This window comes from Pongo pygmaeus, chromosome 2 (genome assembly GCF_028885625.2).
Source record: "Pongo pygmaeus isolate AG05252 chromosome 2, NHGRI_mPonPyg2-v2.0_pri, whole genome shotgun sequence".
Taxonomy (NCBI): Eukaryota; Metazoa; Chordata; class Mammalia; order Primates; family Hominidae; genus Pongo; species Pongo pygmaeus.
Genome location: NC_085930.1, coordinates 182,556,216 through 182,583,376, shown reverse-complemented (window position 1 = coordinate 182,583,376; position 27,161 = coordinate 182,556,216). Strand labels below are relative to the sequence as shown.

Sequence of the window (27,161 nt, the reverse complement as noted above, 5' to 3'; positions counted from 1 at the left end):
TTTGCAGCCTGACCATGTGGTAGAAAAGAAAAACCCATTTCCTGGGAAGGAATTTGAGCCAAGCTGACTGCAGAAATTTGCTCAAGTAAGGAGGAGCTGAATGTTACTAGCAAAGACAATGGGGAAAATGTCCCCAGGGCATGTCAGAGACCTTCAGAGCAGCCCCTCCCATGACAGACCCAGAGGCCTAGGAGGGAAAAATGGCTTCATGGGCCGGGCCCAGGGCCCAGTGGATCTGTGCAGCTTCAGAACTTAGTGCCCTGCATCCCAGCTGCTCCAGCTCCAGCTGTGGCTAAAAGGGGCCAAGGTTACAGCTGAGGCAATTGCTTCAGAGGATGTGAGCCCCAAGCTTGGTGGCTTCCACATGGTGTTCAGCTTGTGGGTGCACACAAGACAAGAGTTGAGCTTCAGGAGCCTCTGCCTAGATTTCAGAGGATGCATAAAAATGCCTGGATGTCCAGGGAGAAGTCTGCTGCAGTGGAGTCCTCGTGGAGAACCTCTGCTAGGGAAGTACGGAAGGGAAATGTGGGGCTGGAGTCCCAACACAGTCTCCACTGCAGCACTGCCTAGTGGAGCTGTGAGAAGAGGGCCACCACCCTCTAGACCCCAGAAAGGTAGATCCGCCAACAGCTTGCATTGTTCACCTGGAAAAGCTGCAGTCACTCAACACCAGCTTGTGAAAGCAGCCATAGGTATTTTACCCTGCAGAGTCACAGGAAAAGGGCTGACCAAGGCTGTGGGAGCCCACCCCTTGCATTAGTGTGCCCTGGATGTGAGACATGGAGCCAAAAGAGATTTTGGAGCTTTAAGATTTAATGGTTACCCTGCTGGATTTTGGACTTTCATGGGGCCTATGTCCTCTTTTTTTTGGTCAATTTTTCCCAATTTGGAATGGGAACATTTATCCAAAGCCCATACCTCCATTGTATCTTGGAGGTAACTAACTTGCTTTTGATTTTACAGGCTCATAGGCAGAAGGGACTTGCCTTGTCTCAGATGAGGCTTTGGACTTGGACTTTGGGTTAATGCTGGAATGAGTTAAGTCTTTGGGGGACTGTTAGGAAGGCATTACTGATTTTGAAATGTGAAAAGGACATGGGATTTGGGAGGAGCCAAGGGCAGAATGATATGGTTTGGCTCTGTGTCTCCACCCAAATCTAATCTCAAATTTTAATCCTGATGTATTGAGGGAAAGGCCTGCTGGGAGGTGATTAGATCACAGGGGCAGTTTCCCACATGCTGTTCTTGTGATAGTGAGAGAGTTCTCGTGAGATCTGATGGTTTAAAGTGTGGCACTTCCTCAATCTCTCTCTCTCTCCTGCTGCCTTGTGAAGAAGTTCCTTGCTTCTCCTTCGCCCTCTACCATGATTGTAAGTTTCCTGAGACCTCCCCAGCCACGCAGAATTGTGAGTCAGTTAAACTTCTTTCCTTTATAAATTACCTAGTCTCAGATAGTATCTTTATAGCAGTGTGAGAATGGACTAATACAGAAACAATACTTGCAGTTTATCCATCGGACAAGGAATCAATTACTTGCATCTATAACAACCTCAAACAACTCAACAGCAAAAATTAAATCTGGTGTAAAAACAGACAAATGATCTAGATAGATATTTCTAAAAAGAAGACATACAAATGTCAAACAAGTATATAAAAAGTGTTCGACATTACTAATCATCAGAGAAATACAAATCGAAACTGCAATGAGATATAATTTCATCCCAGTTAAAATGGGTATGATCAAAAAGACAAAAAAATAACAGATGCTGGCAAGGAGAAAGAGGAAGGTTTGTAAACTGATTGTGGGAATGTAAATTAGTACAGCCATTATAGAAAAACAGTATAATAGCTCCTCAAAAAAAAACAAAAATAAAAATGTCATATGATCTGGCAATCTTACTGCTGGGTATATCCAAAATGAAATCAAATCAAAGTGATATTTATATTTCTATGTTTATTGTAGTGCTATTCATAGCAGCTAAGGTATGGAATCAGGATTGCTAGATCATATAGTATTTTTATTTTCACAGCCTCTGGTAACAGCCATTCTACTCTCTACCTCCTTGAGATAAACTTTTTAGCTCTCACGTATGAGTAAATACATGTGATATTTGTCTTTCTGTGCCTGGCTTATTTCAATTAGCATAATGTCCTCCAAGTTCATTCATGTTGCTGCATATGACAAGAATTCCTTCTTTTTATAGCTGACTAGTATTCCATTGTGTGTGTATATACATGTATATATAGTGTACTATATATATAGTACACATACACACATATATATCACATATATATACACACGTATATATCATGATAAGTGTTTGAGTTTATTTGTTTGAGATAATAAATGTCTGCATTTGATGGATAACCAAATTATTCTGATTTGATCATTAAACATTGTATATATGTATCAAAATATTACAGGTATCCTATTAATATGTAAAATCATTATGTATCAATTAAAAAGTGTTGAGATATAAAATCAAAGAATGACTAAGACACTGTATCAGACTGAAGAAGCCTAATGAGACATAGCAACTAAAAACAAAACATAATTCTAAACTGGGCCAGGTATGGTAGCTCATGCCTATAATCCTAGCACTTTAGGAGGCTGAGGTGGGAGGATCACTTGAGCCCAGGAGTTTAAGACCAGCCTGAGGCAACATGCCAAAACCCTGTCTCTACAAAAAATACAAAATTTATCTGGGTATGATGATGCACACCTGTAATCCCAGACTAAGGCAGAAGAATTGCTTGAGCCCAGGAGGCAGAGGTTGCAAAGAGGTGAGGTTGCGCCACTACACTCCAGCCTGGGTGACAGAGACCCTGTCTCAAATAATAATAAAAATAATAATTATTATAAAATTGATCCTTTTTCTATAATGGACTTTATTGGAACACCTGAGAAAAACTGAAAAGGGTCTAAGGATTAGATGGGATAACATACCAATGTTAATTCCTAATTTGGATGGCAATTGTAATTAGGAAGGAGAATATCCTTATTTGTAGAAAATGTACACTAATGTATTTGAAGGAAAGATGGGCAACCTACTTTTAAATGGCTTTAAAAATAGACATTTGTACTCTTGTAAATTCTAATTTTAAGACTACATCCAAATAAATAACTTTTCTAGGCATTTAAGATTATTTCAAAATACAAAGTATACAATAAAAATGATTTTTAAAAAATTTGAGAAATAGACTAGAGTCCTGATTCTGAAAATTAAGAGTGTGAGGTTATTTAACATTTCCTTATTAATTTATAACAATTATATTATTATTTTTAACTTGAAGAATATTTTACAATACACTTAGAAGAAACACAGTAGACAGAATGGTAAGAAAATATCTGAAAAAAGAAAAATAATTAATGCACAGGGCTTGTACTACCTGATATTAGAACAGTATTAGAAATACACAATAAATTAAAACAATGTAGCATTTTCACCCAATAAGCAGAGCAATGGCAATGAATAGAAAGTCCAGAAGATTCAACTATGTGTAAAAATTTTGTACAGGAAAAAGTACACATTTCAAATTAGTGTGTAAAGATAGGCTCTTCAATGCCACCATTTTTAGGGTGTACAATCTTTGGCTTCCCTGGGCCACACCGGAAGAAGAAGAATTGTTTTGGGCCACACATAAAATATAGTAACACTACACTGTTGGTGGGACTGTAAACTAGTTCAACCATTGTGGAAGTCGGTGTGGCGATTCCTCAGGGATCTAGAACTAGAAATACCATTTGACACAGCCATCCCATTACTGGGTATATACCCAAAGGATTGTAAATCATGCTGCTATAAAGACACATGCACACATATGTTTATTGCGGCACTATTTACAATAGCAAAGACTTGGAACCAACCCAAATGTCCAACAATGATAGACTGGATTAAGAAAATGTGGCACATATACACCATGGAACACTATGCAGCCATAAAAAATGATGAGTTCATGTCCTTTGTAGGGATATGGATGAAGCTGGAAACCATCATTCTCAGCAAACTATTCCAAGGACAAAAAACCAAACACCGCATGTTCTCATTCATAGGTGGGAATTGAACAATGAGAACACATGGACACAGGAAGGGGAACATCACACTCTGGGGACTGTTGTGGGGTGGGGGGAGGGGGGAGGGATAGCATTGGGAGATAGACCTAATGCTAAATGACGAGTTAATGGGTGCAACACACCAACATGGCACATGTATACATATGTAACAAACCTGCACATTGTGCACATGTACCCTAAAACTTAAAGTATAATAATAATAATAATAATAATAATAATGGAAAAAAAAGAAAAAAGATCTATCAAGCAAATGGAAAACAAAAAAGGTCAGGGGTCACTATTTTTTATTTTATTTTTGAGACTGAGTCTCGCTGTGTCGCCAGGCTGGAGTGCAATGGTGCGATCTCGGCTTACTGCAACCTCTGCCTCCCGGGTTCAAGCAATTCTCCTGCCTCAGCCTGCTGAGTAGCTGGGACTACAGGCACGCACTACCACGCCCAGCTAATTTTTGTATTTTTACCAGATACAGATGTTGTTTCACCATGTTGGCCAGGATGGTCTTGATCTCTTGACCTCATGATCCACCCACCTCAGCCTCCCAAAGTGCTGGGATTACAGGCGTGAGCCACCACACCCAACCAGGGGTCACTATTCTTATATCAGATAAAACAGACTTTAAATCAGACAACAGAGCCAGGCACGGTGGCTCACGCCTATAATCCCCGAGCTTTGAGAGGCCGAAGTATGACAGAGCAGGAGTATCACCATCTTGCACAAGCACTGTTATTTTCCAATTCACCTTAATCAAAAACTGCCTAAATCCAAAGGGCATCAGCCTAAATGGCCAAGATCAGCATGATCAGAAACAAAAAACACATCTCCCACCAGAAACATTCCAAATTCCTCTGCGACCAGAGACATGCTAGCTGCCCCCCTCTGCCTAGGAAGATTCCAGCCCCGAGATAACCCAATTCCTGCTGGAAAGATGTCAGCCCCAAGATAATCCCCCCTTCACCCAGAGACATTCCAACCTCACCATAAACTTCTCCCCCACACATACACATTCCAAGCTTGTGATAAGCCCCCTCACCCTAAAACCAATATATACTCATGTACTTAGTCTGTAAGAGAAAGTGCTCCTGATCGAAATCAGCCAGAAGCCCTTCTCAGGTTTTATCGAAACTAAACCTGTCTTTAACTGCCAAAAAAAAAAAAAAAAAATATATATATATATATATATATATATATACACACACACTAACACTAATGATGGCTGATAAACAAAAAACAAAGAAGAAAGGTAAAGAACAGAAAGGAAACTGCAAAAAAAAAAAAAAAATCATATTTTAAGGAAGTTTACAAATTTGTGATGGGCTACATTCAAAGCCATCCTGGACCCCATGCGGCCCAGGGCCTGTGAGTTGGACAAGTCTGGTTTAGATCCTTATATCATAATTAATAACAAAACACATTTTGGATGAAAAATATGTAATTGTAAAAACTCAAGACATAAAGTTATCTAAAGAACATATGGGTTAATATGTACATAATTTGGCTTCTCAGAATCTAAGCTTGATGTTAAAGAAAGAAACAGTAACAAAGATCTAGAGCTGTGTTTACATAAACAGAATAAATGGACAGTAGATTAGAAAAATTAGATGAAATCTCAAAGATGAAAATCATTTGGCAAATACATATTTTTATAGTTTTATATCATTAGCTATCAAAGACTTGCCAATTTATGCAATGAGAAGAAAGATCATACCTATTGGATTGGAAAATATCAAAAAGAATGTAATATCTGTATTGCACAAGGCACAATGAACTTCTGCCTGAGACATTTCATTGGGCTATGACCTTTATGGAAAGCACCTTAGGAATATACATTGAAAGAATTTAAAGTGTGCATATCTTTAACCCCAAGAATTCATGATCAATAATTTATCCTAAGAAAATAATCAAACTGTGCATTGAAATATGCAGTTCATAGTTAACAGAAAAAAGAAATGAAAGCAAAAAAAATTCAAGCAATAAATTGTTAAATTATAGTATACAACAATATTACATTGTATACTAATTATATTTTGAAATTATAATTACATCTTCTAATTATATTATAATTATAATTATGCCTTCTAATGTTTCACATATTAATATGTGAAAGAAATGTATGACAGAGCATTAAAATATCATCTTTGTTATATATACTTATTATATTTTATTATATTTATGTATATATACTTTCAAATAATATGTGCACACACATAAACACAGAAATAAAAAGAAAGAAAATGGATGAATAAAAGGAGCTACCCTGTGATGACAGAATTCTGTTTTTTTCTTCCTATCTGCTTAATTGTTTTTTTCTAATTATTAAGATGAGTATTTATTGTTTAATAAAAATAATAAAAGCCACAAAATTTTATGAGTAAAACTTAGTCTGAGAAGAATAGGGAGGCAGAAAGTTTACATAAAAGTTTAGTTTAGGTCGGGCGCAGTGGCTCACGCCTGTAATCCCAGCACTTTGGGAGGCCGAGGCCTGGGCGACAGAGCGAGACTCTGCCTCAAAAAAAAAAAAAAAAAAGTTTAGTTTAAGAAGAAACGCCTAAAAAACCGTTAATTTAATATTTCATATTGTGCATTCATTCCCTTTATGTTTTGTATTACAATATCTGTTACACAAGTTACATGTACAAGAACTATTTATAAGTTACAAAATAATCGTATAACTGATAGAGACCCAAACATCATATCTTTGAAATTACAAGTTATTGTTGCAAGCAATCTGTTATGAATTATTGCATTTCTGTGTGGTGTATGATAATTAAGCAATTCAAAATAATTCCTATTAGTGTCTGATACATATTTTCTAAGAGTGTTTAAATCCACATAATGATAGCAAAATATGAATTACTAATTTTATAAAGAAAATTATTGTTTCAATTAAAGTAAAAATGCTATATGATTCAGATAATTAAGCAAAATAGAAAATCACTATTTTTTGTAAATAGATTATTTAGAGAATTAAGTTCAAGTATCACATATCAAGACATTTTAAAAATAGTTTTAATCAGTGAGCTTTTAAAACGATTACTTAATTCTATAGTCTTCAAATTGAAAAAGACCATTTAAAAAAGATAATCAGAAAATTTATTTTAAATTCATTTCTACTTCTACAAACTCTCTTGAACTTCTATAGTATATTTAAGTTTAATGGCATGAACAACTAATTACAAATGTAATTTGTGACACCATAGATATTACCTTGAGACTTGGAAGAATATGTCAAATGTAATATCTAATACAAAAAAGGTAGATTATTTTCTATGAAAAAAATAACATACAGTATTAATTCCAAGTAATGGATTTCCAGGTTTACCAGTTTGTACTCTCAAGAGCTTTCAATTTTATAACTGCAAGAGCATATATTTCCATTATTGAACATAAGAGTTGAATTCATACAGACAGATGAATATTACAGTTTGATCATGGTATTATAAAGATTTATTTTATATGAACTTTCAAAAACATTATTTGTAGAAGATCTCAGAATAAATACTTGGGTTTCTTTATATCTCTCTCAAAATACATTAGACTCACTTTAACTATATATATTAAAGTGAAATCTTTGTGCTTGGGCCATATCAGTATCCATTTAATCATATCAAATTCTAAAGAATACAAATATTATTTGCAACCATATGTCTCCTACCTCTTCTTTTGAATCTTGATGCTCACATGCTTTGGAATGATATCTAAGTAAGAAATAAACACATTGTTTTGTAGGTATATTTTTGCATGTCTTTTACCAGAAAAAGCCTCAGGATTATATGTAGTAGGGGTCAGCTTTGTGATCAAAGCAATATTTTCTGAACTAACTGAAATACGGAGTCTTTTAGAAAATAGAAAGCAAAAGAAATATGAGTTAGGGAAAACAACTCACAAAGTGAAATTCATGAGGAAGAAGCTGCTCCTGGTTGCCTGTTTTTCCTTTGGCCCTTCAGGGCCATTTCTGAAGGCTGAGTTATCACCAAAAGAACAGAATGAAATCATTCCAATGAGGTGCTGCATATTCTGCATATACTATCTCATTAAACCCTCTCATTCTATGAGAAAGATATTATCTCTATTTTGCAAATGAAGAAATGAGGCTTAGAGGGATAAGGAGCTTGCATAAGGTTATGTAGTTTAGAAGTTTGGGGAATGGAACGCATATATTGAGCATCTATGCTCACTCCTTTGGTGGTGTAATCTAATCTCATGGCTTAAATACCATCTATATGTCAACAAGTATAATGTAAGTGACGTAAGTGTTATATAGAAACAAAGTGCTTGAGCTTCAAGGTCCTTATCTGTGAAGCTCATGAATTTATCATTTCCAAGATAAATAAACTCAGTGGTGTCAACCAATAATCACGCCTGGTAATAGCTAATATTCATTTTATGTATGCAATCTTATTGTGTGTTAGGCTCTATGCCAAGCGCTCTCTCTCTCTCTCTCGCTCGCTCTCTCTCTATGTATATATACACATATTTACTCCTTGCAATGTTCCACAGGTAGAGTTCTCCTTATCTCCCTTTATCAATAGGGAAACTGAAGCATAGAGACTAAATAACTTAATGGCAGAGGCTCCTCTGATTTTAAGGCCTATGCCCTGAATCCATCCAATTTCTGACTCTACTACAATATATTACCTTTTTCTCTGCTGTACTCAATGGTATCCTATATTCATATAGAGTTTAATAGTATATAAAATGCCTTTTCAGACTTTGACTTATTGGTCCTTTAATACTGCTCTATGAAACAGGCAAGAATATGTTGTCTTTCTTATTTTATAGGGAAAAACACTGAAATTCAGCCAGGTTGAACAGCCTTCAGCAATCATTAGCATACGGCAAAGTCAAAACTTACCTATGTCAACTTATATCTACATCATCCAACTTCAATCCCAGTGTACTATGAGTAGCATCAAGCTTCTTTCCATTCTACTTTTTCCGGGAGAGATTTGTCTTCATACTGTTAAACTGCTTGTTGAGAACTTAAAAAATAAGGATCAGAGAAAGACATAATGCCTGTCAGTTGCTTTAAATTATCCCCCCTCCTACTTCCTGCCATCTCAGATTTAAATAGCAATCCCTATATAATAGGAGCTGTAAATTTGCCTATTTTGCACTTGACAAAGGAGGTTTTTGCTGAAAGCCTTGCTCAAAGGTCCAGAATTTAACCACATACAATTGAGTTACTACAATTATTTGGAGTAACGTTAAATCTAACTATTTGAAATCACCCTTTAATAACAATTAGCTTGAAAAACAAATGCGGTTTTCAAAACACTGCAAATGTTCTGACTTTGCTTGATGAAGAATCAAAGACCAAAGAGAAGTTTGGCTCACTTGGCAGCTGCCTCCTTTATAGCCCTCTTGTCTCCATCTGCATCTTATTGTGGGCTCTTGTTTCAATTTATTTGTTTAGGGCTTCCAGGTGGACTTCTCTGATGACGTTATTCATATGTGGACATCTTAGGGCCTCTTCCCTGCTCTGTCCCAGGATGCTTTCTTATCTGATTCCTATTGTTTGTCATTCTAGGCTGTACACCCTCTTGGGCCTTCTCAAAACCACTCACTTCACCTTTCGTGGTCCTGCTCCTCCAAATCTGATTTCCAAAGTGAGATGTTGCTCCTTAAATCATCCTGCCTTTCTCTCCCCAAAGACATTAATGTTCAGGTCCTTTTCTTTTCAAGGGTTTTACTATTAAACACAAATGGATACATTGCTGTAGATCCCTTCCTCAGTAATGGTCCCTCTTTCTAGACTAAGAAGTTTTTGGTGTTTTTTTTTTTTTTTCACATGGAGATGTTGCATATCATATAATGTAGTTCTAGTCTCTTAACTAAGGTTCTGAGGTGGCAAACTGAAGCCTCTATGTACCCTTTGCTAAACAAAGCATAGCGGTAATTCTCAGATTACAAAAGAAAGGACCACACTGACCCCTTACTTAAGTCCATCGGTTTCCTAGCTCCCTGAGGATTCCTTCTTCTCCAGTCCAATTCAAAGATAGCCATTTAATCATTCCTAACCAAGAGACATGCCCTCTACTCACTCTGCTCCCTGCCCTTTCCCAGCTTTTTGTATACTACCAAGAAGAGTACTATATAACAAATATCTCCTTTATCACACTCAAGTCAATATTCAAGCATCCTCTCTGTTTCTGTTAAGTCAGCAACACAGCTACCAGTTTGCTTGCAGACATAGCTTGAAACAACAAGATGTGAAGATCATCTTTTTCAGTACCACACATGCCCCTCTCCCTTCCGGGCCCCCACTCCTGTTCTTATATGTTCACATCCTAATACAACGTAAGTATGAAGATGCTTTGGAGGCACTTTGGGGTACCTTCCTGAACCCAGGATCTCCTGTGCGCAAAGTGGACATGACAATCACTACAGTGTGGAACCGCGTGCTGGGGACACCTTCTCTGTACATACAAAGCTCACATCATCTCTTCTACCTTCACTAGTCACCTGTTGTACCACAACCACTGCTGCTTCCTTTCTTATTCTTTTTCCAGGGAGAAGAAGGTTCTTGAAACCTTTTGCCCATAGGGTAGCCAGAATCACCTGGTATGTTTAGCTCCAGGGCTTCCCATTTGACCTGCTGCTCTGGCCCTGAACTTCTCTAGACATCTGGGGTCAAGGCTCCTGAAGGAAGTGATAACCAATGTCTTCCAGAGTTTTGGAAGTTAACAAAATTGCTGTAGATCTCTTCCTCAGTAATGGTCCAATGATCCCTCTTTCTAAACTAAGAAGTTTTTATTTATTTTAATTTTATTTATTTTATTTTATTTTATTTTATTTTTGAGATGGAGTCTTGCTCTGTCACCTGGAGTACAGTGGCATGATGTCAGCTCACTGCAACCTCTGCCTCCTGGGTTCAAGCAATTCTTCTGCCTCAGCCTCCCAAGTAGCTGGGACTACAGGTGCGTGCCACCATGCCCAGCTAATTTTTGTATTTTTAGTAGAGATGGGGTTTCATCATATTGGTCAGGCTGGTCTTGAACTCCTGACCTTGTGATCCGCCTGCCTCAGCCTCCCAAAGTGCTGGGGTTACAGACATGAGCCACAGCACCCGGCCGAGAAGTTTTATTTTTAAAATTAAAATAAAATAGGTAGATGGATGGATAGATAAAACAAAAAATATATGAACTTCCTTGTCTCAGAGGCAAATTTGTGTTCTTAAAAGTTCAGAAGGCAGAAGGACACTAGATCACAGTCACATTGTATTCCCAACCTCCTTAGTCCATCACTTCCCCCAAAAATGGATTAGGAATGGGCAGTCTGCAAGGGAACCATGTTGGCTAGGGTGGGCAAGGCAGAAAGAGAAGGAAAGACTCTTAAAAAGAAAGAAGGATAAATATCACCAGGGAGTCAAGCACAAATAATCTTTCTTATTCCCTCCTTTCCATCTGTAGCACAAACCACAGTTAATCAACTACTTTCTTGAAGAGAATTACTGTTACACGGAAAGGGACCTAAGAAAGCATTTGTTGTCAGCATTATGCACTGCAGGCCTTATCACAATCAGGCCAAAAAAGTACCATTACAGAGCCAAAGGAGATGATCTAATTTCATAGAATCCCTTCTTGTGAAAGTATGTTATTGGATATGCCTGATGCTGTCAAAGCGGGGTGGAGGAAGGCTGAGCAGTATTAAGAATACAGCTTTTTTTGTGGTTGTTCAAAGAAGAACTATAGCAATTCTTCCTTTCCAGTGTTTTTATAATTTGGTTTAGAATCAGCCAAGACAAAACAAGAGAAGGGCTAGAAACCTTCCCTCCAAGAAGGTGGAATCAATATATTTTCCTGAAATATTTTGTCAGTGTGGTAATTAAGAGAGTTTCACTCAGAACTTTATGCATTTGACTATTTCCTCATTAAAAAAAAAGGTCAGTGTGCTAATAAAGATAAATACATTCTATTTTCCTTTCAGGATTTTAATTCTCTCAACCGTATCATAGCACTCAAGAGCAAGCTTACCTGATGTCCTTATAGCAATCCTGGTTCTGATGCTCTACAGCAAAATCACCTGTGCAAATATGGGTGCACACTGTGTGTGTGTGTGTCTGTGTGTGTGTGTGTGTCAGAGTGAGAGAGAATGTATTGAGCACTGGCATGTGCATCTAAAAAGTTTTAGTCTTAATTCCTCATTCTTTATTTTTGGTAGCATCATTAACACTACAAAAACAGTAAACTGGTATAGGTTTCAAACATGCAAACTTGCTAATAGTATTCTGCAGAGGGACAATGCCAGGATCAGAGAGAATATTTCTTGCTCCAAACACAATTTTACATTTTGAAATATGATTTACTTTCTGGATTGCAGCCAGGCAATTACCATTCACAAATATTTCAAGTGAGAGAGATAAAGTGGTTGCTACTAGTCCCATAATTTGGAATTGCTGCTAACAGATTTTACATATCATCTACTTTTCTGCCATTCTCTTTCAGAAAATACAATTAAATCTTAATATTTCTGCATTTTAAGTCTTCCTGTCAGCTTCGTCACTGCTTGAAACAAAAGCGTGTAAGTGGCTCCCTCTGGTGCTGCCACTAGTATTAATTTTTCTATTCGCAACCACAGATGTAACCCAGATAAGCAGGAAAAAGTAGGTAGAAGCCCTCATAACTGGAAATGTCTCTTGGCACACAATCCCACATGGAATAACATTAGATAAGAAATAAGGGGTTTTGGAGGGCGGGGTAGGAATAGACGCTTAATATCTTCCTTGGCCTTTTTCACTCACTTCATATACACAAAAGGAAATTGCAAAAGCTTTAAGAAAAGTCATGTTTACTAAACCCCAGCCAAAATCCCCCATTCTTGTTGCCGAATACTAATGACCTAACAAAGTACTTAAGTACTACTTCTAATGGACCTCAACAGGGCCATCAGTCACCAGCCCAGCACTCCACTTGACCTGCGGCCTACATAGCCATGATTAGAGCAAAAGTGGGATCATAAAAAGTCTCTTCCAAGTGGCAACCGAGGGCTCCAGAACAGCACCTCTGAATGGCAGTGGTGAAGGAAGCTGGCAAAACTTCCTTCCGTGGCTGTGATCCATAGTTCTCTCTGATGACCACTCTTTCAATGTAAGTCCTACTCACAGACAGACAATGTTTGAAATTTAGACTCCGTAAGGGAATGATCTGACTTCTAGGTCAGCCACCACAGTGTACAGTCCCAATGATTAGTTTATAACAATCTGCAGGCTCTCTCATGTTGATCTTGCCCTCTTTTCTGCCAAAGAGGCAGCACATCATCCCTGCTATACTTCTCTAAAACACAGCATAGCCTCCACCACCAGCCAGAATGTTAATGCATTATCACTCTGTACACTGAGAAAACAAGTGACCATATGTAGCCTATGCCAGCGGAGCTGTAACTGTGAAGAACAATGGCTCTGAGTCAACAACAGAATTAAACTACTCCCTCTTGTGAAGCTCTTCTGAATATTTTAAGTGTTGCCTTGAAAGTGTGGGATTATGTGCAAGCATAAACATTAGCTTAATGCAATTTTTTGGTACAGAATATGCCAGAGTTTAAAAATCAGAATTGAAATGCAGAAAATAACTTTGGGATAAATTTAATTTTTTTATGTGTGATTAAAACATGATTGAAGTGGCATACTTTATGTATAATTAAAGTTGCTTTGTAATTAAGAGATTTAAACATGTATAGAAAATGATACAGCCCAGTTTGGAGATTTTACAAAGGCACCTATTAAATACTCCCTAGCAAGCCTATGACTCAAATGTTTTCACATTCTAATGCTGATAGAGTTCTTCAATTTTCTAAAGCTGCCAATTTCACCATTTCTAAATGCTTTATCCCTCCTTCCATGTGCTAGTGAAATAAAAGCAGCCCTATCTCCCCTGCATTAACAAAAACATGGATGTAGAACACTATATCTTAACTTCAAAAACTCCAGGTGAAAAAAGAAGGATTGTCACAATTGAGATAGTGTTTGACTCATCTTTGCCTTCTCCACTGTGCCTAGTACCATGTCCCACCCAGTACTTAGAAAATACGTGATAAATGGCTATTAGTAGGTGAGCAGAGTGTGTCTGTGTTTATGTATGGAGGGTTCTCATGATAATGCAAACACTTCTGAACATTTTTATGTGCCAGGCAAAAGTGCTATGTTATTTTGTTTATTCCCATAACAGCTCTATACTTCTTTAGAGTTTTAGAATAGCCTGGTGAAGGAATGACATTCAAAATAGACTAGCAGGACTACTCTCAGTGTATTTTTTACAGACAGAAAAACTAAATCAAAGAGAGGTGAAGTCCACACAGAATCATGAATTTTAGTACTAACTTAGCAGCAGTACCACTTATTAAGCTAAAGAATGATGCAGAACAAGTTTGTTTGTTTTCCCCCTTATCTTGCTCATTTGTGTCAGCCCCTTTCCCAGACCCAAATTCCTCAATCTCCCACCCTCTCCAGAGATTGCCTCTTGGCCCCCCTACAGGTCCCTAAAACATCCTTCTAGTAAGCACCTGGCATTAACCTAGGCTTGTTCTCACTAGCAATGATCTTGGTTTAAACTGATCATCCTGGCCTTCCCCATCAATACTTGTCTTTTTTATGTTTCATTCTTTTTAGCCATGTATCACATGGGGGAGGGAAATATTCAGACAAGCTTATTAATATTAGAGTGTTGGTTGCTGATATTTGCATTTAGAAGGCTTTTGCAACATTTCAAAAGCACAATGGAAAATCTTGAATTTGGGTTCTGGATTTAGGTACAGAAAGGATGCCATGTAAGAGACGTGTGTAAGAGACGTTGTTGACTGAATACAGGGATCAGGAGACAGGAAATCAGGAGTTGGAAATGGGGGAAAGAAATAATATTCATGAAGATAAGCAAAAAAATATATGGACTGATAGATGAATGCTAGATTTATTTTCCTGGGCACCAGTGACACGTTTTCTAGTGTTTTTCCGTGTTCTCGTCTACAGTATATATGGAACATGAACAATTTTTTCCAAGAAAAGTGATTGTTTCTTCTCAGGCTTTCTCATATCAATCATTCAACTGTAATTTTCAATTAAATAAGATAGATAAACAGATAGAGGTAGATAGATACACATTTACATATTGATATATATGTATACGTATGGCAGTTTTGCAAACCTGAGTGTAGCAGGATAAATAAAAGATATTGCAATGTTAAAGATGGCTCTTTATACTCTTTCTAACGCTCTAACAAATTATTCCATTTGCAGTGATTATACCTTCGTTCTCCCCTATAGTAGCGCCACCCCATGCTCTTGTTTTTCTCAGATTTCTATGGTAGAGTGTCCCATGAGAGGCTGTTCTCTGAAATCTCAGGCTTCCTAGGGGTTCTAGAGAAGGCTGGTGAGGAAATGACATTCAAAATAGCATACCAGGACTATTCCCAGGGTATTTTGACTGGCAGAGTTGTAATGCACCTATTCTTTTTTTTTTTTTTTTTTTTTTGAGATGGAGTCTCGCTCTGTCACCCAGGCTGGAGTGCAGTGGCGTAATCTCGGCTCACTGCAAGCTCCGCCTCCTGGGTTCACGCCATTCTCCTGCCTCAGCCTCCCGGGTTCACGCCATTCTCCTGCCTCAGCCTCCCTAGTAGCTGGGATTACAGGTGCCCGCCACCACGCCCAGCTAATTTTTTGTATTTTTAGTAGAGACGGAGTTTCACTGTGTTAGCCAGGATGGTCTCGATCTCCTGACCCTGTGACCCGCCTGCCTCAGCCTCCCAAAGTGCTGGGATTACAGGTGTGAGCCACTGCGCCTGGCCAATGCGCCTATTCTTGAGAAGTTATAGAGGCCATGTTTATGGAGTTCTATAGAAAACACGCTTATGCTCTTCTGAATGATTTCCTCCCTAATCTCCAGGTGCTGGTTATTCTAGCCACTGACTCCCAGAATGAGCTGCTGTTTTTATGGAGAGTGACTTCAAGGAGAGTCAGGAGGGATGTGTTGATTTTACATAGAATTTAGTAGAAACGGAAGAATACATTTCTCTTGAAATTGCTCCTTAGACCTTAAAAATGTTAAAAAATTTTAAGTGATGGTGAGTATGATCAATGAGCATTAAAAGACAGATTGGCACCAACTAGATTCTCTCTCCCTTAAGCAAATAGGCATTTTGTCTTGCAATCATCAAATCTGGAGGGACTGCTTGGAGTACCATGTTGAAAAGGAGCATGGAAAAGAAGACATATTGTGTGAGGCAGAACGTTTCTAGTATTTCTTATGGAAAGAGTGCTCGGGCTAGAGAACCATATGTAGGCAGGATTGTGATAAGAAGAATCTTCTCATTTGATGACAGGTAATCAAATAATCTCAGCTTGATTTTTGTATCAACCAGTGTCATGAACAGACATTCTCAGAAAATCATACGTCCCATTTTAAGTTAATTTATTTTTAGTGGACGCAAACTCTTTCTGATATGAGTAATATGAACCAATTTTTCTGAGGACTATTTATTCGAAATAAATGTATAAGTGTTATTTCTAATCTGCAGAGGTCCTAAACCAAAATACTGAATGCAAAATAAGATGTATGATTTCAATAAGCATTTTTCTTTGCTTTCTACAATGATATTTCTCAATGTGTTTATATGTGTGTGTTTACTTTTGAAAGAATCCAGAACGGCCAACTGCCTCTGCTGCCTGTCCTAGTCTCGATTTTTATTGCTTTTATGCAAGCAATGCTTGCTCCCTCTTCTCTATTTATTCATATCCTAATCTCCTTTAAATAACACCTCCTCCACTAACTTTGCTAAAAATATGACTCCCCTTTTTTATCAGTTCTGGCGATTATTACCTATACTTCTAAAATTCTAGTAATTATGTAATCATGGTAACTTATATACAGAATATATGGTGCTGATGTATGTATTACTGCTCTTTAAATAAAACTAATGCAGGAAGGCATTATGTGAAGATCTGGTTCCAGCTCTACCATTGCATAAACAAGCAAATCATTTTTTTCCTCTGGACTTCAGTTTTGTCACATGTAAACTAAGGAAGTGGGCCTATGTTAATCTAAAACCCACCATGGCCCTTTCAGCTTTTCAGCTGGAAAGACCATTGAAAATTTATTAAAGTTTTTAGAAATAAATGATTCCTTTGTACAATATGTTTTACAAACCACCTTAGGTCAAAAAATGTGATTTTATGCATTTAGTCATAAAGATGTGATTACAATATGAATATAATCTCTGAACCCCATTTAATGATCTGAGACTCTAAGCCATTAAATAGTACTCTCCATCTTGAAACCTAATATCTTGAATTTTTTTCTTATGGACAAAGTGACACAACTAGAGGATTAAAATAATTTAATTAATACTTTTATAGAAACCGACTTACTTCAGTAATACTATATCGTGTTTTTGATATCTTAATTGTATTATGAGAGAACTTCAAGAATATCTAGCCAAAATAAAAAAGAAGGATTTTCTTCATGCTCCATAAATCAACTCACTTTTTAAGCAAATCAGGTAGGTGAGAAGCAACACAGTGTTTTCTCTGTGGTGACTACAGCTACAATGAGAGAAAGGAGAGTGGCACACCTCTGGAGAGCTTGTTATTCATCAAAAAGTAAGTGCCCAGCTTTCTGACCACTTAAGAGCAGTGGTAATTTTCAAATACAATACAGGGAAGAAACACTGTTGTCTGTGGAATTGCACAGTAAGAACTGTCAAGATGTATCCACAAATAGTAGCATCTGACTGGTCCAACTATAGGCTTCTCTTCCTTTGATTTTTATATATATATATATATATATGAATTCAATATATATGAATATATATTCATATATATAGATATATATCATATATTCATATATATTGAATTCATATATATGATTCATATATATATGATTCAGATATATTCATATGTAAATATACATATAAAATAAAATAGTACATCACCAATTTATACTGAATCATAAAATATGGTTTAGTAATGATAAAATAAAAAAGGGAAACTTCATTTTTACCTGTCAATTTTCTCTTGCTTCTTACTGATAATTCTTTAAAAGAAGAACATTTATATATAGTGATAGTTAATTCCTTGCATAAGTTTTCTTTGTTCTTGGTGGAAAATGCATTTTCTTCTTGCCTCCTCCCACTTTTGCATCCGCTATTTGGCTGTGATTTATTTAGTAATCTTTCTCATCCAGTATATTTGAGGAGAAGAGTTCCTAAATCCTACTTTTGTTCTGTTGAATCTTCTGCATTGCTTAACAGTTATTTTAAAGAACAAGTAAGATATGTATGGACAAGTCTCCCAAAACATGTAAAATATTAAAGCTACACATGATACAATAAATCTTAAAGTTATATAATATATGTTATATATTTTAAGCTTACCAGCTTAGAGTACATCCCTCCACTATTAGGTATTTATATCATACTAACTTAAAATGTGTAATATATTATTACAGACTTTATTTCTGATTATCTTTACCCAAAACAGATTTTAGAGCCAGGAAACATGTTTAATTTTAATTAGTCTAACCATACACTTGAAACACGAAAACCAAAGCCTAGAGTGAAGGGATCACAAGAAATGACACAGAGAGTTACTAGAAGAGTCTGCTCCCCAGACATCGGTCTCTTCGTTCCTGGTCTAGTTCTCTTCGTTTGTTTTCATCCTACTATTACTTCTTTTCTTAAGACTAGCTATATTTTATATATTACATAATTGGAGGGCAAATAGAGAAAAAAAAGAGATAGGATTATATTTTAATCATACTTTCTAAGAATTATGCAATAATTTCTCTTATCTAACTATTTGGAGATTATTAGTTTGGTTAATTAGTTATCGCTATGGCATTAGTTTGTTTAAAAAATGAGGATACATGTATAATTAAAGTTGCCATATTTCATTGACTCTGACACCTTTAACATATCTGAAATCAAGGTGCATTTTACAATTTCTTATGGCCAAGCAGTAGTGGAGGCATAGTAGCCATAGACTATATACGTGAAAATTGTTTGTATTCTTCTTATTCTTCTTAGCATGACCAGACAACCACCACTCCTGACAGCTCAGGACAATTTAAGGAAGGCAAATGAGTTCTGGTTGTTGTCTGAAAACATTCCATTGTCACATTCTGGTAAAATCAACAACACACCAGGATCAAATCATTCAGAAGGTATCAGCTGCTTGGAATTAAATTCTGAAGACAATCGCGGAGCCCTTAAAAAATAGTGCATCACCAACACATGCATACTATTTTCTGTGGAAAAACATGGCTATGAATGAGTCAAAAAATGATTCAGAAGAGGTTCTGAATAGGATAATTTTTTTTAAATTCTTAAGCCAAAGCATCTTGCTAATATATGTTTTATTCATGTAAAAGATGGATATATGTTAAAAATCTGTATCTATTTGTCTAAAAATCCTCCTTTATAGAAATATAAAGTAAAAATTCTTAGTAGGGAAGGATTGTGGAATTAATACTGGGGTGTTCTTCTTTCCACAGTGTGAATAAAATGCAGTGTTCTAGAATCAGTGCTCCTTGGTTTTGATAAAATATGGTCTATTAAATATAATTAAACATTTAACTCCCTAGCAGAGGTTTCAGGAACTTGCAGTAGCTTAGGCTCATTGCTATGAACCATAATGAATTCACAATGGATTTGTGAAATAAACCTTCTAATCATCTGGACTGTGTCCAGATAAGAGGGTTCAGGTAGATAATCAAAAACATACTTCCATGATGGTCATCACCTGACATAGAGTGCCCTCCACAATACAGATCTATTTAAACTCTATTTCACTACATTTCCACCTTCAAATATATCTTCCATTAAAGCAAAAAGGAAAAGCATCTGTTCCTGACCCTAAACACAGATGGGGTTACTAATTACCATTTTAAGCTTGATTCAAAAATCAATTCCCCTGGAGGCGAGGAGCCCAGTTCAGAGGTGGTTGCTGCGGTGTAAACAGCTCTAGGCGTGGAGCCTGAAAGTAGAGAATTGTCAATGGAATGATGAGATGCTCAGAAGGCACATTCTAATATACTGAAGGTAAGCCAAGAAGATCGCCAACATCCATCACAAAAGTTGCTTTGAAACAGAGATATCAACCCCATTCTTTTCCTAGTTTATGTTTCCTTTACATTGTGGTTTTGGATCCTTTATACTGAAGAGTTACTGCAATGAAGTTATTAGAATTCTATAGCTGGAGGGAAAAAAAGTTGAGACACAATTGATATCTGTTCATAGAGCAAAATAAATATAATGAATTCAATTTATTTATGTTTTATCTCACCTACACTGCCTTAGTTTCCCACCTGTCTGCAAACTACAATATGTATCTCCATAAAAATAACTCAAGCACAACTGCTCTTTTCCCTGAAATCCTATTGCACCATATTGTACCTATTGCTCCTCTCATGCCACAAATTCAGTTTACCGAACATAGTATTGTCTAATTTCCAAACATATATTCATTCAGGGAAAAAAAGACACGTATTGAGTGATGTGCGATGGCACTCATTTGTTTGCGCATGTATTCATTACATTATTTCTCCTTCCAAAAAATAATTTGAAGCAGCTATGATTTAAAAAAACTCCAGAATAATCAAATATTGAAACAAAGTTAAAGTTTAAAAATGAATCCAAATAATAAAGCATAGTAAAAGAAGATGATTAAGGACATCTTTTTCAATTGAGCACAAAACTGGCTCTGAGCTTCCATGAAGTCAGGCAAAAGAATGAAAATAAAGCTTTCCTTGTTTACAAAAATGAGTCATAATGTTCAATGAGAGAGATACTCACTGGTATGTGAGCTGAAAATTAGATCCCTCCCTTGAGCCCCTCAAGTAAATAAACCGTTATCAGAAACAAAGAAGTAATTTTTATTTGTGCAAAGCATATATGAAGTCCTTCTTTATGAGAGTAACTGGCCAAAGGGTTCAGTCATTTCTCTTATTATCTCTGAATTATGATGGTGAAATCATATGACAAACATAGATGAGGATACGTGACCTGTTTGGTAAGGTGGACATCCTCTGATTTAACTATGGTTTACATTATATGATCATATAGATAGGTATACGATGACAAAGCAAGGTTTATAATTTAGACATGTAATATAGTATAATTTAGTATTTGCAATTTTATGCAGGACACATTCCTACATTTTCCAATTATTCAGTTTCTATTTAAAAAAAAAAAAACTCTGTAACATCATGAAAGCATGCATTCTACATCAGAAGCATGCAGCCAGACATATACACCATTCATTCCATGGATTCAAAGGCCATGTAATTATTTTTTCATGAATTTAATTTTCATATAGGCATTCCATATTTTAAGAGATTTGAGAAGGATAGGCATTTTGTTTGTGGAACTCCCTGTTAGGAGCCCCAGATAGTTATTGCCTCCTTCTTCCCAGTTAACAGAGCTCTGATTTTTCATGTGATGCAGCCAAGTCCACAGGAAAACAGACCTCTTCCCCAGCCCTCAAGGGACCTACCATGATGATCAAAAACAATCGTACAATGCATTGTCTCATTGCCAGTTATAAGTTAAGAGTGAAATGTGACATAGTTTTAGTCATTCAGGCATAAAGGGAAGTTTGCTGATATCTTCTGTGAAAAGTTTCCTTCTAGATAAAGAGACATATCCATGAGAAGAAGACTGCTTTTTCATTTCTGCTTTGAGTGGGGCTATGAGAAGAGGTGATGTTTGGTTCTGTGAAAACCATATTGTTTATCTTGTTTCCAAGATAAAGACTCAAGAGATTTACAGTGAAGTCATACCAGAGCCATGACATCCTTGAACTCCTAAGTTAGTCAACCCTGGATCAGCACACCTCCAGAATCTGGTTCTGTGAGATAATGAATGTATTTTTTGTTAAAGCCTTTAATTGGGTACTCTGTTACTTGCAGGCAAAAGCTTCCTAACAGACATCATCTTTTATATTTCTATATTCTATACAAAGTTGAGCAAAAACTTGCATTCAACGAACTTACAGAAAATATAAACAAGAATAGGATGAAAAAAGATTACAATCAATCAGACAAGATCATTGGTCGTCCATAGCAATGTTAATATATCTTTGTAAGGCAGAATTATTTCCTATGATAGAATCCAAGAGTACTTATTGGTAGGTAGATGGTAGGCAGATAAGCAACCCAACTTAAAGTTACTATAGTCCATGCTAACGCATCTGTACCAGAATCCATTATTTTACCTACTGCATTCACTAGCATGTGTTATCTTTCTAAATACAAGCATTAGAAAGAAATATTAAAACAATAGAGCGCATTTTTATTTCCTTTGACATCTCTCACATGATTACTAAATAATTGGTAAGTATCAATAGCAAACTCTATTGCTTTATTCAATAGACTGGAGGAGAAGGGATGCCATCTGCAGAGAAAAATATTATGAAGTGCTATATGTTTCCATTCTGCTCATTTATTTTCTAAGTAAAATATCATCAAAGGAAAAATATCACAGTATTATCCTAGTTACTTTATTAACATTTAGCATGTGGAAAAATCATATCAACCCTCTTTGATGGATGTTTATTTTGTGTTTACTCTTTCTCCTTTCTGAAGTATTTAGCCGAATTTTATGTATTCATTCACTCTGCCATCACAGCAAACACTAAGTTTTCAAACCCAAATCCATTTCCCCTTCTTTTCTTGAAGATTCTGATTTTGTTGAAGGTAGTAAAATGCCACCCTAAAAATCTGTCTTCCAACCTCTCAGTTACCTAGAAGTAGCCAGCTGACACAGCCTGGCAGTGATATGAGAATGGAAGGCTATGGGGAGAATGTTCACACCATAAAAAAAGACACAATGCTCAGAGAAGCCTTATTTGGCCTCTTTCCCTCCTCTTCCTTCTTCTTATTTGTTTTTTAAATCTCATCATGTGTTCTCTACCACTTATTAAGCAAAAATCAAAAAGATCCTCGCCACCACCATAATGCAGGGAAAAAAAACAAAAAACAAAACAAAACAAAACAGGGGTAGGGAAGAGTAGGAAACAGAGAATTTCCTTCCTTCTGATCTCAGAGCAATACTTCTCAACCTGGGACAATCTGACCTCTTAGGGACATTTGGCAATGTCTGGAGATACTTGGATAGTCATGATGAGGTGGGGGTGGGGTGCACTACCAGCATCTGGTGGACAGAAGCCAAGGATGATGCTACACATCCCTATAATGTACAGTACACTCCCCCATAACAAAGACAAATAATTATCCAGCCCACAATGACAACAGTGTCAAAGCTGAGAAATCCTGAGGTAGAATACTGTTATCTTTTTCTCCCCCATTTTGGACCCCAAAAGCAGACACGAGTTTGGAGGCCCATCAGTGACCTTGTGCCCATGAGAAGAAAGGTTTCGAGATAATAGAAGAAGCCTGATAAAATGCTTAAGCAACTCTCTTCTCCTGACTTTTTATTATGTGAGATAAATAAAGCTTTATTTGCTTAATCCACGGTTAGCCAAGTTTTCTGTTACTTCATAGCCAAATATATTTACAAATAATACACTTACTATTCATTTATGGTAGACTCTAAGTTCAGACATAAAGGTAAGCTATCATTTCTGAATGACATGATAAATCAGGCATGTCTTTTGATCTCTGGCAATTCACTGTGCAGTGAGAAAGCCAACCATTAGAAGTGTGAAAGGTGGGCTACTCCCAGTATAAATACTGTGTTGTGGGAGCTCAGAGTAAGGGCACAGGAAGGAAGCAGCATGATGAAGGAAAGACCACCCAAGGAACTAAAATGTTTTTCTGTCCTACCATTGCTGTATATTTGGGGGGGTGGGGTGAGGGGCAGGGAATGGATCAATGAAGAAAGATTAACATAAGCAAACCACAAAATCCTAAAATGGTATGTAGTGTTGGGGAAAATAGTAATTAAGAGTCTTGTGAATGGACTAAAGAGTGAATTCAGAACGGGAGCCAGGAGGACAGTGTTTTAATCTACATAAGGAGGTTTAAGAATGAATTGTGAAAAGCACTGAGTGGCATTAGGGTTGCGGACTTTGGCATGTAATAATCTATAAGGAGCCACTGGCCAATGTTAATAAGATCATACCCATATTTCAGAAATAATAATAATATTAAGTCTAGAAGACTGGACTTTGATGATTCCATTTACAAATAATTAAAACATAACTGAAAAATCATCTTTCTATTGACAATCCAGTAAGATGGAAACTGACTGTAAACTTCACTTCAAAAACTAAGCCTTTAAAATGTGGCAAAGGTATATGTTACACAGTTGCAGTTTCTAATATTACTGTTAATTTAACTGTGTTTTGCTTACAAAAACTACCAATTAGTATTTGTTAGGTAATTTGTGAAATAACTCCTTTGTGTAAAAATAATAAAGAATTATCAAGATAAACCATTACTATGTTAAAAACTGTTTGTTTCAATACATGAAAACCCAGACAGATATGTGTCACTCAAAGCTATATCTGTATTAGTATTGTCTCACAAAAAGTTGTCAATAGCATTAAAATGTATGTGAAAAATTTTATAAAAAATGAGATCTCAGATTTATAACTGTATTTTCTAGTTCTAGCTACTTAATTATCCTATAAAGAAAACCCTAAACAGCTAGCTTAATGTAATTTGAAGGGATATGTAGATCCTGCCACTGGATAACCATGTGAAAATAGTAAAAGCAGAATAAAATATAAGAATTTCAGAGTTGGAAGAGACTTTAGAGAGTGATCCAAGAAAGTCATCCAGGGATGCATAGGGTCATCAGGCCTTCCAAAACCCTGCAAATGAAATCAATGGAGTTCTCAGCCTACCTTCTGTAAGTGTATATTTCACCTTCAACTTCAAAGCCATTCAAACATTTACCTTTGAAAATATGTTATTACTAAATGTAAGTGGAAAATTTCACAAAATAAAACTACACTGAGGGAATAAAGAAAAGATTGACAGCAAGTACTTTGGGGGTAGAAGAAGGGAGACAATGGGAAGGACGGGAACTAAAGAAGCTTTTCTTACTCCACACTACTGGAACTCTAGTAGAATCTGCTGAAAGATTGACTCCCTCAATTTCTGCTTATGTTAAGAGGATTGGGAAGACTAACTGCAGAATAGCAGGCTTACAGAAAACAGTTACTTCTTTTAATCAAACCATGTAATCAGAAGGCCTGAGTAATGATTAACTTCCACTTTCTCTGTGAATCACTCAATCACTCTGCAGTGCAAGTAGACTTAGATTCATTCTCTGCCAAAGGCACAGTAAATTTAATGTTTTTGCATTTAACATTTAATATTTTAAATACATGAATGGCCCTTGCTTCTGAGCTCATTTCAAAAACCTTGTGTTCTGCTAGGTTACAATGGCTGATGGAAATGCTGAGACATTTTATAGGTTTTACACTCAAACATAGGTACACATACCCTTTCTCAGTGACATTTTAATATCTATGATCCTATTAATAATTGAGCACAATTAATTGTGAGAAATGCATTAAGACCCTGTAATTTTCATGTACAGCATGACAACTCAATTGATTTAAGCAAAAATAGTCTACCAGAGTTTGAGTATAAAAAGAGGGAAAATGAGTATATTAACTAACTGTAAAAATGCAGAGTAACAGATACTGGGTTAACTATACGAATTCACGTTTCCCAAGTCCTATATGTATCACTATGGCCCTGGAAATGCAAAAAGAAATAGTACCTTTGTGGAGGCCAACGGTTCATGATTTAGAATTATCACAAATGAATCAAATATTGGACATGTAATATCCCTCATCTCTATAACACACTAACAACCTCCTCTGGAAGAAATTATTCCCAATGCAAAATCTCAACCTAAATAATTTTAAATTCAGGTGGTTTTTCATTTCTACTCACAAGGCATTGTGTTGAGGCGGGCAGGAGTCGGTGGAGAACGGTTTAAATGTTTGGAATACCTTCTCTTCCCAGGAGAGTTTATTGCCCAATAATGCATAATATATTAGTTGCTCAACGCGGGGGATCTAGGGAGTGACATCTTCACTGGAAACACACAGATCTGAAAACCACCTCGCAGGAAACGTTGTGGGGAAGAAGAGCAACTTTCTTATCCCTGTCAAACTAACCGGCGGAACCAACCCCAGAACTAGCCGGAGGGCCTGGGGAGAGCAGAAGGCTGAAAGCAGCTCCTCTGCGCTCCGCCGAGGGTTCAGGCAAGGGTTTTCTTCTGGAGGCGGCATTGTTCCTCCATCTGCTCAGCCTCCGTATTTCGCCAGGAAACCCTCCCCGCTTTCTCGTAAATCTGTTCCTTATTTCTTTTGTACCTCTCAGCCGATTTCCATGCTCTTGGTCTCTGTGGTCCCAGGGCACAGCTCTAGGGTGAAGAGCTGCAGTGACTGGGGCGCCGCTCTAAGGCTTTGGAGGCGACTGCACTCCGCCCGGGCTCTGGCAGCGTGCGCGCCGCACACTCGCTCGCTCCCTTCTCTCCGGTCTCTCCGGCTCGGACGGGCTCTCCCGGCCTCTCATCACCCACTCCGGCTCGCCTTTCCTGCCGTGTCTCCCCACGCCAGCTCCGCGCGCTCGGCGCTGGCCGCCCGGGCGCGCTCTCCGCGCCGCCGCCTGATCCTCGGCTCACAGCCGCGGCGCTCCCCCGCCCGCCCACAGGCCGGGACTCGGAATTGAAGGGTCAACCCTCCGCGGGGAGGCGGGGAGGAGCGGCGAGGAGAGCTGGGGCAAGTGGGGAGCAGCGGGTGGGGGGACTGAGGGGGGAACGGGAGAGTGAGCCCAAGAAGAAAGAAGATGCATCTGCTCCGAAGACGCCAATGAAGAAAGGACAGAGGGGGCAGGAGTGGAGTGGGGGAGAGAACGCCCACCAGGAGGGTGGGCAAAACGGGCAATTTACAAACTGCCGGGGCTAGAGATGCCGCGCGGAGGAGGAAGGGGGTTAGAGGGGTAGAAGAAGAAATGAGGGGAAGTTCCCACATCTCCCCAAAAGGTCAGGTTTGAAAACCGTGTCCCTTGAACGGGAGTCAAACAAGCGACTGGCCATGGTGTAAAAGGTGGATTTAAAAGGAAATTTAGTGTCATGTACTTATTTAGACACGGCTTCGTCTCGCTCAACTCTGGCAAAT

At 37.4% G+C, this 27,161-nt stretch overlaps 1 protein-coding gene across 3 annotated transcripts in view; it reads right to left on the bottom strand.

Annotated features, from left to right (window-relative positions):
• Positions 1-26,836, bottom strand: part of NLGN1 (neuroligin 1) — an 889,933-nt gene extending 863,097 nt beyond the window's left edge. For all 3 annotated transcript variants that reach the window (XM_063662430.1, XM_063662428.1, XM_054482481.2), the window contains exon 1: positions 26,355-26,836. The gene's annotated coding sequence lies outside the window, so the exon portion shown is untranslated. The remainder of the gene's footprint in view (positions 1-26,354) is intronic.
• Positions 26,837-27,161: the final 325 nt, after the last annotated feature.